The sequence below is a fragment of the Polypterus senegalus genome, chromosome 12 (assembly GCF_016835505.1).
Source record: "Polypterus senegalus isolate Bchr_013 chromosome 12, ASM1683550v1, whole genome shotgun sequence".
NCBI lineage: Eukaryota > Metazoa > Chordata > Cladistia > Polypteriformes > Polypteridae > Polypterus > Polypterus senegalus.
In genome coordinates this window covers 12,478,476-12,490,424 of record NC_053165.1, presented here as the reverse complement: position 1 = coordinate 12,490,424, position 11,949 = coordinate 12,478,476, and the positions used below count along the sequence as shown (strand labels likewise).

The following is an 11,949-nucleotide window of genomic DNA, read 5'->3' as shown; positions in this document are numbered from 1 at the left end:
AACCTACAGAAATACAATTTATTTGTGTACAAGGAGTGCTATGATACCTTTTGACAGCCCCCCAAGCCTTGACTGTCTAAGAAGACAAGGGAAAAACTCCCAAAAAAACCCATGTAGGGAACAATAAAAAATGGAAGAAACCTTGAGAAAGGCAGTTCAAAGAGGGACCCCTTTCCAGGTAGGCTGGGCATGCAGTGGGTGTCAAAAAAAAAGGGGGGGGGGTAAATATTATAAAATACACAGAACAGAACACAATACAATATAATAGGAAAATAAAAATATTACAAGTACAGAGCAGAATTCAACAGGAGATGATATCCCATAATAATCCAACCCGCTATATCCTAATACAGGGTCACAGGGGTCTGCTGGAGCCAATCCCAGCCAACACAGGGCGCAAGGCAGGAACAAATCCCCGGGCAGGGCGCCAGCCCAGCACAGTCCCATAATACAGGTGAAATTCCATTACAACCAACTCCCAGGGACTTACAGAATCTCATTACAACAAAATATTTTTTATTTGTTACTATAGTGCTTTCTTTAACTAGCGCCCAGGCCAGTAGCTTCTTTTGTGTTCATTTGAATCTCCTCCTGCCTACAAGTTATGCTGACGAGAATTTTTCTCAGCACTTCCTTGCGATAATACGCTTTCCCGAAGCGCGATTGCAGCGTCTGTGGAAGACTTGTCTGTCCTTTTGCCAGCGCAGGGCAGAAACAGGTTCATAGCGCTGCAGTGAAGTAACACAGAAGCAAATCATAAAAGATCGGGGTCGCATTATAAGTCCCTTGTACCCCAAAACACGAGGCTGAGTCTCAGTACTTTAGGAAAACCAACTTTATTCAGCTTGAAACAGGAATGGCACACTTATTTATTGTAGCGGGATCTGCCACTCTGCTATACACAGACACAGCAGTCGGGCTGCATCACCCATCGATATCTTTTTTCTGTTTGCTTTGGCGGAGAGATGCAGAATATCTTTGAGCCAGCTGTTGCCCCGGCAACGGATAAACATTCTTCCATAGACATGGAGATCGCACTTCGGGACGCTCTTCAGTGTGTTGTCCAGTTGACGGAGGTCCCAAGAGAGTTTACAAACCTCACATTTTCTTGAATGAGTGCCGCATTAGTAGGAATGTTTCTTGACCGGGCATCACTGAACCACATAAAAACTGCTTTTTCGATGTCTTCAAATGCAGCAGTTCACATACGTTTGCAACCCGAGGTTTTTTTTTTCTTTTTTTCTTTTTTTTGCTCGGTCTTTTGAGAAAGTTGACAGCGTCGATGGCAAAATTCCGAATTTACTGGCAACGTCTTTTTTTTTTTTTGCCGCAATCGAGAGCTGCAAAAATGTTGCGTTTTTTTTCTAATATGAACTGTTAACGTTTTTTCGTGTCTGCCGTTTCTATAGGACGGTGACAATGAGTTAAATTCAAATGGATGTTTTTTAAATGTTGACGAGCAAAAGGTATCACTGAAAACCGCAGGAAACAAAAAGGAAAAAAAAAAATAACAATACGAGGAAAGTTCAAAGAAAGCAAAAAAAAAATGACGATGTTTCTGTTTGGGGATCGTTGTGCACAACTGAGCTGCAGCCACAGAACTGATTGATCTGCGGTTGATTCATTCAGGCATTTCAAGGTCTTTTCGGCACTTCGTTGTAATGAAAGCATCTGCTGAATGGACTTCGTAGTAACGAGATTTCTATAGACTCGTGTCATATGGGGAAACTATCAGGACCATAAAAATATTTTGTTGTAATGAAAATTTCGTTGTAAAGATATTCATTATAACAGAATTTTACCTGTAATACGATTTGGATTTGTTCAGAGTCTTGAAGACCTCAGCCATCAAGCTGCCTCCCCCCTATTGGCCATTTCAGTGCTGGGCCAGCCAATCCAATGAAAGGGCCCCTCAGAGGTGACTTTGCCTTAGGCTGGCAGAACAACTTGGCAGGTGGGCAGTGGCACCAAGTGCCACATTTGAGTACCAAGAAGAGAAACCGAGTAGGTGAGGGTTAGTAACAAATTCTAACTCTCACATTGATTGAAGTGAACGTGGTGACCGTGCGCGTAGTTTTAAACACACACCAGAAACTCCAGCTTGGACAACCTGTGTACCAAAAGCAGATTTGAAGGCCGTTTATAACCCGGATTACAGTATTCACATTCGGAGGACATTTTGGCACAGATGCCAATTCTTCCATCTCCATCCCTCTGCAAATTTCAGATGTTTTTGGCGTCTATTTAGATCATCACGGGTTTTTGCACTTACGTTATTTGGTCAAAGCAACCATAAGAGCAGAAGTTAAAGTTCTTCTTACAGAAATGCAAGGAAGAAGAATTCCCAATGAAGATGCATTTTCTGCTTAAATAATAATAACGAAGTACATGTCATATGTTATTTAATGCAATGAAGAGTTACATAAGCATACACCTGCATTCAACAACCACATTTATTTCTGTAGCACACTTTCTTACAAACAATGTAGCTCAAAGTGCTTTACATAATGAAGAAAGAGAAAAAAGACAAAAGAAGTAATTAAAATTAGGGAACACTAATTAACATAGAACCAGGATTGGTTCCTGCCTTGTGCCCTGTGTTGGCTGGGATTGGCTCCTGCAGACCCCCCGTGACCCTGTATTCGGATTCAGCGGGTTAGAAAATGGATGGATAAAAGTAAGGTCCGATGGCCAGGGAGGACAGAAAAAAACAATAAATAAAATCTGCAGGGGTACTGAGGCCACGAGACCACCTGACCAGCCCCCTCTAGGTATTCTACCTCACATCAACGACCTCAGTCAGTCCTCATGGTATTCAGGGTTCTCATGGAAGGACTTGATGATGACGGCCATGTGGACTTCTGGCCTTTAATCCATCAATGTAGGGACATCACGGTGCGTTGATCAGGTGGTGGTGGCACAGGTCGCCACCACAGAAAACCGGAAAAAGAACAGAAGAGAGAGTAGGGGTTAGTGCGGATTTTAGAGCCACCAGGAATAATCATGATAATTAATTGAATATACAGAGCATCAGGATTAAACTAAAATGAAGTTACGAGAAGGCCATGTTACAGTAATGAGTTTTCAGCAGTTTTTTAATGTGCTCCACCGTATCAGCCTGGTGAATTTCTATCGGTCAGCTATTCCAGATTTGAGGTGCATAACAGCAGAAGGCCGCCGGCCCGCCTCACCACTTCTTGTAAGTTTAGTTCTTGGAATTCTAAGCAGACCCTCATTTGAAGATCTAAGGTTACGATTTGGAGTGTCAGGTGTAAGACATTCTGAAGTATAAGATGGAGTGAGATTATTGAAGGCTTTGTAAACCATCAGCAGTGTTTTAAAGTCAATTCTAAATGACACAGGTAACCAGTGTAGCGACGCTAAGACTGGGGTGATGTGCTCGGATTTTCTTTTCCTAGTTAAGATTCTAGCAGCTCCATTCTACACTTGTGATCGATTGATGTCTTTTTTTGGTGGTCCTCAGAGGAGTGCGTTACAGTAATCTAGCTGACTGAAAACAAAAGCGTGAACTAATTTTTTAACATCTTGCAATGTTATAAGAGGGCTGACTTCTGCTGTATCTTAAGTGAAACAATGCTGTCCTAGTGATCTGATTAATATGCGATTTAAAATTCAGGTCAGAGGCAATAGTTACCCCTAAATTCTTTACCTCCGTCTTGACTTTTAATCCTAATGCATCATCAAGTTTATTTCTAAAAACCTCATTATATCCATTATTGCCAATCACTAAAATTTCTGTTTGCTTTATGCAAACTTTATTGTGTTGTATTTGCCATTTCTGCCCATCTATCTACACTCAAACCACCCAGCCTGGCAAAGTGAGGACCTTTCTTGAGAAACGCTCACCAAGTGAAGGGTCAGAACACTTTCTGGATGCGCTGTATATCTTTTATATAAATAAGCTGCCGTGGCTGTCCGTTTGTCCGTCCCGGATTTTAAATCACCTGCAGCTTGCAAACTGAATTATTGACCTGAAATATGGTACACATATACCACGTAATGTCTACTGTCCGGTTTTTGGGTGATGATCGACCTCTGAGGTTATTCCTTTATTTTATTTTTATTTTATTAATCAACTCTCGGCAGCGGCGGTGCGGCGCGGCGCGGCGCATGCGTACCGGTGCCATTCTCATCCCTACCAATTTCGCGGTCACTTCATCTACCTCATCATATCTTAAATCATTCTTGAGGCAGATTGAAGACTTAAGGGCCAGCTTAGGTGAAAAATGAAGGAAAACGTACTAAATAATTGCAACACAAACACCGATTAAATCAGTTTTAACGTGAAAAAATGCCGACTAAAGAAGAGAAGAAGCGGGTTGCTAGGGTGGAGGAAAGAGCTGCTCAGGAAGCAGCGAGTGCAAACAAATGATAAACGTACGGAGAAAGAGGGCGGAAACTAGGAATACTCGCGTTAAGTGTATTCAACGTCGTTACTGGTTATTTAATATAACAAGGAGTTGCATACAGGCATATCTACTTAGACTCGTGTGCAGTAAGCGTACGTGTTATTGATCCCTCTTCTTATCTTTGCCTTGTATTACAGCCTCCTTCCTCCGGTCGGCTGACACCAAGTTGAAACCGTAAACGAGCACAGGCAGGGCACAAACCGCGGAGCTTTTCTGCTTTTGCCAGTCCTTACAATGCGAACAGCTGTGTGTTTTATTCATCAGTCCATTCCCTCTCCTAAACTGACTGGTCAATGAATGTTTGGCTTCACGCAAAGTTCAAGTCTACGTTAGGAGAACCAGGCGCAATGCAGACAAGCGCACGGGAGGGGGCGCCAATGTACAAATGTTGTAGATGTGTTTTCTAAAGTTGCATTTCGTCCCCAAATTGTGCTTTTCTTTCTCTATTCTATTATTTATTGTACGTGTTTATTATGAGATCAACCACTTTAAGTATACCAGTTTGGCGTTTGTTAGGGCGCACTGACCCAACATCCTGGCTTCAAGTCCGTCGGCCGGTCTTTGTCCCCGCGTACTTTGCGAGCGCTGATGTCTGTCTGTCTGAGTGTGTAACGCACGATGTCCATTAAGCTGCAGTTAGCTGACGTGCGAGTCGGTGGTCAGCACGAGAGAGAGGGTGTGTGTTTGGGGGTCTCTCCCTATGTGGCAGGTGCCGAGCGGGATCGGAGGGCCTAGGAGGTTACACAGTGCAGAGGTGGAGGGCGGCGGATCGGATTGCTGACAGATGTGGATGCGGTGTGGCGGGGCTGAAAAGACCAAGCAGCTCATCAGCGGCAGTTTGCGGGACTCCTAGGTAGCTAGCACGTTAAAACAAGAGCATCCCCTTCGCTCTTCCCGTTAATGCGCAAAGAAGTAAAAGCTCCTGTTTTAGTTCTGTGGCACGGTGGCGCAGTGGGTAGCGCTACCTGCCTCGCATTTAGGAGACCCGGGTCCTCCCTGCGTGGAGTTTGCATGTTCTCCCCATGTCTGCGTGGGTTTCCTCCCACAGTCCAAAGACATGCAGGTTAGGTGCATTGGTGATCCTAAATTGTGCCCTGTGGTGGGCTGGCACCCTGCCCAAGGTTTGTTCCTGCCTTGCACCCTGTGTTGGTCCAGCACACCCCCGTAGTTAGGATATGGCGGGTTGGATAATGGATGAATGGATGGATGTTTTAGTTCCCCATTTCTTTGGGTTGTTTTAAATAAATTCTTTGCGTTTTATTTTCTGTCTTATTTGGGGAAATTAGAGCAGGTATTGCTTTCTCCTTTTGCACGGGGTGCTGATTGTTTTACACAATTTACTGGCTGTGCTACCCGTCTAAGAAGAAATTAAATCTAAGAAGTCAACTCGGACCTCAGCGTATTCAGCGTTAACGCAAGCTGTGCGCCAACTGTTGGAATGTGTTTTGTAAAGCATGTAGTAATACAATGCATTTCATCTGTCATTCTAACACATTTGTACAAATAAAATGTAAAGAGTAAAGCATAGCTCACCCCCCCAATGTCCTGGTTGGACTGCCTACCCCAACTTCGACCATTATGACCCCTAATCACCCCCTGTCTCTAACTGTGTTCCTCTCTCATCCCTTTACCTCCTAATAGCTAATGTGTGATGAGTGTACTGGCACAACAATGGCTGCCTTCACATCATGTAAGTGGATGCTGCACATTGGTGATGGATGAAGGGGCTCCCCACTATGTAAGGTGCTCTATAAATGTCATTATGTGCTTAACTGTCCCCTCACGTTATTTCTCTTCGTGGCAGAGGGTCAGCACGGTGGCGTAGTGCTTAGCACAACCACTTCACGTCTCTCATCGAGTTCTCTGCTTCTCCTCCCACATCTCAGAGACAACAGGTCAGGCTGATAGACCCCCCAAACCATACCCAAAGATGGACAGACTTCTTTTGGCAGCCTCAGTGACCCAAAAGTAAGTAAAGTCTATGGGGGGGGAACTATTTCTTGATGATTATAATTTGGAGACGGCGAGCGCAGCCTGCGTGGATGAGAATGAACAGCCCCAGAGAGCGAAGCGAGGACAAGGCTGGTTTGTTTCACAGCAGGACCCTTGGCGTTCTTTTTTTTTTATGCTTCATGTTGTTTTCAGTTCATTTCTTACTTTAACCATAAGCTATTTAAATCAAGCGGCACTGATTAGAAAAACACAAAAATACTCCAAAGGGAATGAGCGCAGCTCACATATCAACGGCCTGACAGACAGCCGGCAAACACGAAACAGACGAGCAGGCGAACTGCCAGGGTCACAGAGTCGGCCGCACAACTCCAGCACCTCCACAGTGAGGGCCTATCGGGGGGCTCCATGTATGATTTCATGTCTCTAAGACGATACGTGTATGGGAGTAGGGGACCACAGAAAAGCTAGTATGTAATGTCAAAGCCTAGACGTCAGTAGCCAGTACTGTACATGAATAGAAATGGGTTAATGTCACATCACGTGACTTCTCGTCACAGGCGATGTCAGACTTGTCAACTGCCATTGCTGATCTTCTCTATTTACACGACTGGAGAAAACAATTGCTGCCCACGTCACCTTTAGCTACTGACCACCGACCTGACAGCCACTAGTGTGCTGCCTGACAGAGCTGGTGCTGTATGAAGGGTTAGCAGGTACCTCTGCCCTTCATTTTTCCTTTTTTGGTTCTCTTTTAGTGAGTAAAACACGAGACATCAGTCAGACGAGCTTCTCTTCACTTTGTGAGGTCCAAAACCCCCACGTTACTTATTGCTGGTCACTGCATTCTGTGAATTGTATTTCCAGGTGAGTGTTCATTGGCTGTCAGCCCTCATGCACACACCCACGCACACAGAGCCCGCCCCTGCGACTAAAGACAAAAAGCAAACCCGAGTCACGGACTACTGGGAGTGCATCGCTGGGCTTGTCACATCCCTGACTGTCATCACGAGAGCGCAAAGACGGCCCGACTCATTAAGATCACCTAAATGAAGGCTACAACTGAAAATCAAGACATGGCCTTTAGGTGGACTGGAGATGTTAAACTGGCCGCTGAGGGGTGTGTGTGTGTGTTCACTCTGCGATGGACTGACATCCTGGCCAGTGATTGTCCCTGCCTTGTTAAGTTAGGCGGGAACTTCTCTTGCTCTGAAGAAGTACAGCAGATGAAGAAAATGGATGGATTGATCTGAAGCCTTTTCTTTATTTTATCTTTGTTTATTAAATGTTTTGTCACGGATGTGTGTGTGACATGACTGAGGTTTGCTCAGACCGCCACCCGCGCTGTTTGTACAGGCGGCAGATTCAGGCATTTCAACAGCCGCGTGAGAATCGGGAGCGCGCCGAATATGAAATTTACAAGGCGAAGCGGCGGCTCTCGAGCTGAATTTGAAACAATAAGAAGGCAGGCAGGGCTCGGTGATGGGGCGCGCTCTGAAAACGGAGCGCCCTTATGAACATTGCTGTACAGACTCCCGGTGACAAACGGACACCGAGGACTTTCAGCCGACGAATCATTCAACAAAAGTGGATGAAGCAACGGAACGGGGGGCTCCTTTATACCAAACAGCAATGCGTGCGTAAACTGGGACTGCCAACTCAGAGGTGTTCTTACTTCTGAGTTGTTCTGGTGTGCATTCGAGAGGGGTTTATTGTTTATCAATTACATTTATTTGTATTTATTGAGCTTCAACAAAAAGCTATCTTTCATATAATGCCTTTCACATCTATCTAGCTATGACATAGTTCCTTTAACATCTATCTAGCTATTATATAGTGCCTTTCACAACTATCTAGCTATTATTATATAGTATAGTGCCTTTCATATCTATCAATCATATTATTAATTTCACTCCTAACTATCTATATCTATATATATTATATATCGCCTTTCACAACTATCTAGCTATTATTATATAGTATAGTGCCTTTCATATCTATCAATCATATTATTCCTTTCACTCCTAACTATCTATATACATCTATTATATAGTGCCTTTCACATCTATCATATAGCTCCTAATATCTAGCTATTATTATATAGTGCCTTTCATATCTGTCTATCTATCATATAATTCCTTTCACACCTATCTATAAATCTATTGTGCAGTGCCTTTCATATCTATCTATCATAGAGTTCCTTCCATACCTATCTATCTTTAATATAGTGCCTTTCATATCTATGTATGTATGTAGTTTAGTTTACAATGTTTTTTTCTGTATTGCTGTTCTGTGAATCCATCCATCCATTATCCAACCCGCTATATCCTAACTACAGGGACACGGAGGTCTGCTGGAGCCAATCCCAGCCATCACAGGGCGCAAGGCAGGAAAAAACCCTGGGCAGGGCGCCAGCCCACCGCAGTGTTCTGTGAAAGTCTGTCAAATTGTTTAGTCACTGTGGATATCTGGCATTATTAATTGATATTTTTCATTGTTATATTAGCTTCATATACAGTATAGCTCTTTACTTGTGGTATTCACCTTTTGTAACCTCTCCGGCTACACTCGTTCCAAACGGTCCCCAGACTGATGTTACTCTCCTTTGTAAGTCGTTTTGGATACAAGCGTCTGCTAAACAAATACATGTAAATGATCTGAAAGCCTACACTCCTGAACATAAAGGTGTCGCAGTGGCTCTTCAGAGCGATGTCAGAACCATCCACACGAAGAATCCTTGAATCAGTCACCTGCTCTATAGATAGCCATGATTAGATGATGACAGATTTATGAATATCAATGGCTTCCTTGGGCGTCGTGGAGTTTGCATGTTCTCCCCGTGTCTGCGTGGGTTTCCTCCCAAAGTCCAAAGACATGCAGGTTAGGTGGTTTGGCGATTTTAAATTGAATTGTCCCTAGCGTGTGCTTGGTGTGTGTGTGTGTGTGTGCCTGGTTTCCTGCTTTGCGCCCTGTGCTTGGCTCCAGCAGACCCCCCGTGTCCCTGTAGTTGGATAATGGATGGATGGAATGGCTTCCTTATTTTAAAGAGCTCTCGCTACATAAAATCAAACTGGCTAAGTTCAGTCAGTCAGTCAGTAGTCAGTCTTTGTCTCACCCGTTTAGTTCTGCACAGAGTCTGGTAGGGCGCCAGTCCATCACAGGGTGAACACACACACACGTGGGCCAGTTTAGTACACCCAATCCACTTCACCTGCATGTCCTTGGGACTGTGGGAGGAAACCCGCCAACTCCACACAGGGAGGAGCCGGGACACGAACCCTGGTCTCCTTACCACTGCGTCACCATGCCGCCCCATACTCTACCCTATTAATCCATCCATTTTCCAACCCGCTGAATCCAAACACAGGGTCACGGGGGTCTGCTGGAGCCAATCCCAGCCAACACAGGGCACAAAGCAGGAACCAATCCCGGGCAGGGTGCCAACCCACCGCAGGACACACACAAACACACCAAGCACACACTAGGGCCAATTTAGAATCGCCAATCCACCTAACCGGCATGTCTTTGGACTGTAGGAGGAAACCGGAGCGCCCGGAGGAAACCCACGCAGACACGGGGAGAACATGCAAACTCCACGCAGGGAGGACCCGGGAAGCGAACCCGTGCCGCCCCATACTCTACCCTATTAATATAAATGTTAATTCCTTTAGGCTAACTTCAGGTTTTGTCCACATGATGGAAATCTTTTCAAAGCCCAAAGGAACCAACTTCATATGCAATGTGAACACTTCCAAGAATGGAATGGTGCTTTGTCATAAGGGATCTGTGAGGAACCAGAAAATCCAATAAGGTGCCATTACAGCGCCAGGGTGATCGGCGACTTGCAAGAAAGAGCTGCTTAGGTAGGAAGAATTTCAAATACTCGTGTTCGTTTATTATTACATTAGCTGTACCCTTTAATATATTAACATAAAACGTTTTTTGAGGTAAAAATAAACAACCTTTAATTGCACATTTATTTTATGAACATCACATCAACGGCAAACCCCCCCCAATTAACTGTCAATTTACTGTACCGTATTTTCTTAAATGGTAACGTGCTGCACGTTAATTCAGTCGGGATTCCATTGCGTTCTGTTCACGTGACATCCATGGCCCCCCCATCCCGTCCGTCCGTCCGTCCGCTTCAGTCGCGCTCAGACCAGTGAGCTGACAGACGCGACGGACATTACGGTGAGCAGACTGACCGAGTCCGGGGTGTCCGCGGCCCCCTGCTCTGCTCTCCATGCACTTTTCTTACTGAGCTCATTTTAAATGCGCTCCGGTTCTGGTAACTTGTCGGGAGAGGATGCGCGCGACTTGCTCGCCCGACTCGGTCGGTATCCGCTTAATTGGCCCTTAGCCGTAAATGACGCCGCAGTTCGCAACATTTAACGCCACCTTCACAGCGACAGCGCAAAAACGCGGGTCTGGGGAAAAAAAAGAAAGAAAAATTCCTCCTGTCAAAAATCGCACGAGTTCTTTATAGATTTGTGGGCGCTGAATTCACAACTGGCTACAGTTTTTGAGCGATAAAAACTTAAAACGAAAAGGAAAAAAAGGAGCATATTTTTAAATGATGTATTTAGACTTGAAAATGGTGAATTAATTACGTTTCATTCTTTTAAATATGATTATTACTTACAAAACGTAGTCCCTAATCCCCTGAAGGTATTTCAAGGTGGACTAACATGGGGGCTCCTTCCACTTTCTTGGTGATGGCAGCTCTCCTCATGTTCATCAGAGCCCGCTCCTGTGTTCTGCGAAAAAAAACAAACAAACAAAAACAAATGAGGGTGTAGAAAATGAACTTTTAAAGACATGTTGTGCCAAGTGCTAGTGAGGAAGAGAGAAGCTCCTTACATCTGCAGTGACTTGGCTGCCGCCTTAAACCAAAGCGACAGATAGATAGTATAGTATAGTGCAGGATTAGACAGACAGATAGTATAGTATAGTAGGCAGGATTAGACAGACAGATAGATAGTATAGTATAGTGCAGGATTAGACAGACAGATTAGTATAGTATAGTAGGCAGGATTAGACAGACAGATAGATAGTATAGTAGGCAGGATTAGACAGACAGATATAGATAGTATAGTAGGCAGGATTAGACAGACAGATAGATAGTATAGTAGGCAGGATTAGACAGACAGATAGATAGTATAGTAGGCAGGATTAGACAGATCAGGTCTGGGCAATGTCAGTCATGGAGAGCCGCAGTGGCTACTGGTTTTCATTCCAACCCAACTGCTTAATTATAAACCAATCCTTTCCAATCTCAGACCTTATTTAATTTTATGGATTGTTAAACCTACAATGTAAAGCTCTTATATCGTAGATTTTTTGCTTTCCACGGATATCATCAAAATGATTTGAAGCCTTAAAGGGATAATTTTCAGTCTGTCACATTTTCTATTAATTGTATTATTAAATCCAACAGTGCAAGATGAATATACAGATATGCAAATCAAAACAAACTGATGGAGAACCGCTGACTACTTTGTGACTTACATCTTATTGCTAATAAGGAGCCATTAAAACAGTGAATGCGGCTGTTTAAGATTGAAAT

The 11,949-nt window shown here is 44.1% G+C and overlaps 1 long non-coding RNA gene across 1 annotated transcript in view; it reads right to left on the bottom strand.

Annotated features, from left to right (window-relative positions):
* Positions 1-2,826: 2,826 nt before the first annotated feature.
* The window catches only part of LOC120540363, a 34,770-nt gene continuing 25,647 nt past the window's right edge, over positions 2,827-11,949 (bottom strand). Inside the window, exons 4-5 of the long non-coding RNA XR_005635796.1 lie at positions 11,026-11,140; positions 2,827-2,866 (exon numbers count right to left, since the gene is read on the bottom strand). This is a non-coding gene — a long non-coding RNA (uncharacterized LOC120540363). The remainder of the gene's footprint in view (positions 2,867-11,025; positions 11,141-11,949) is intronic.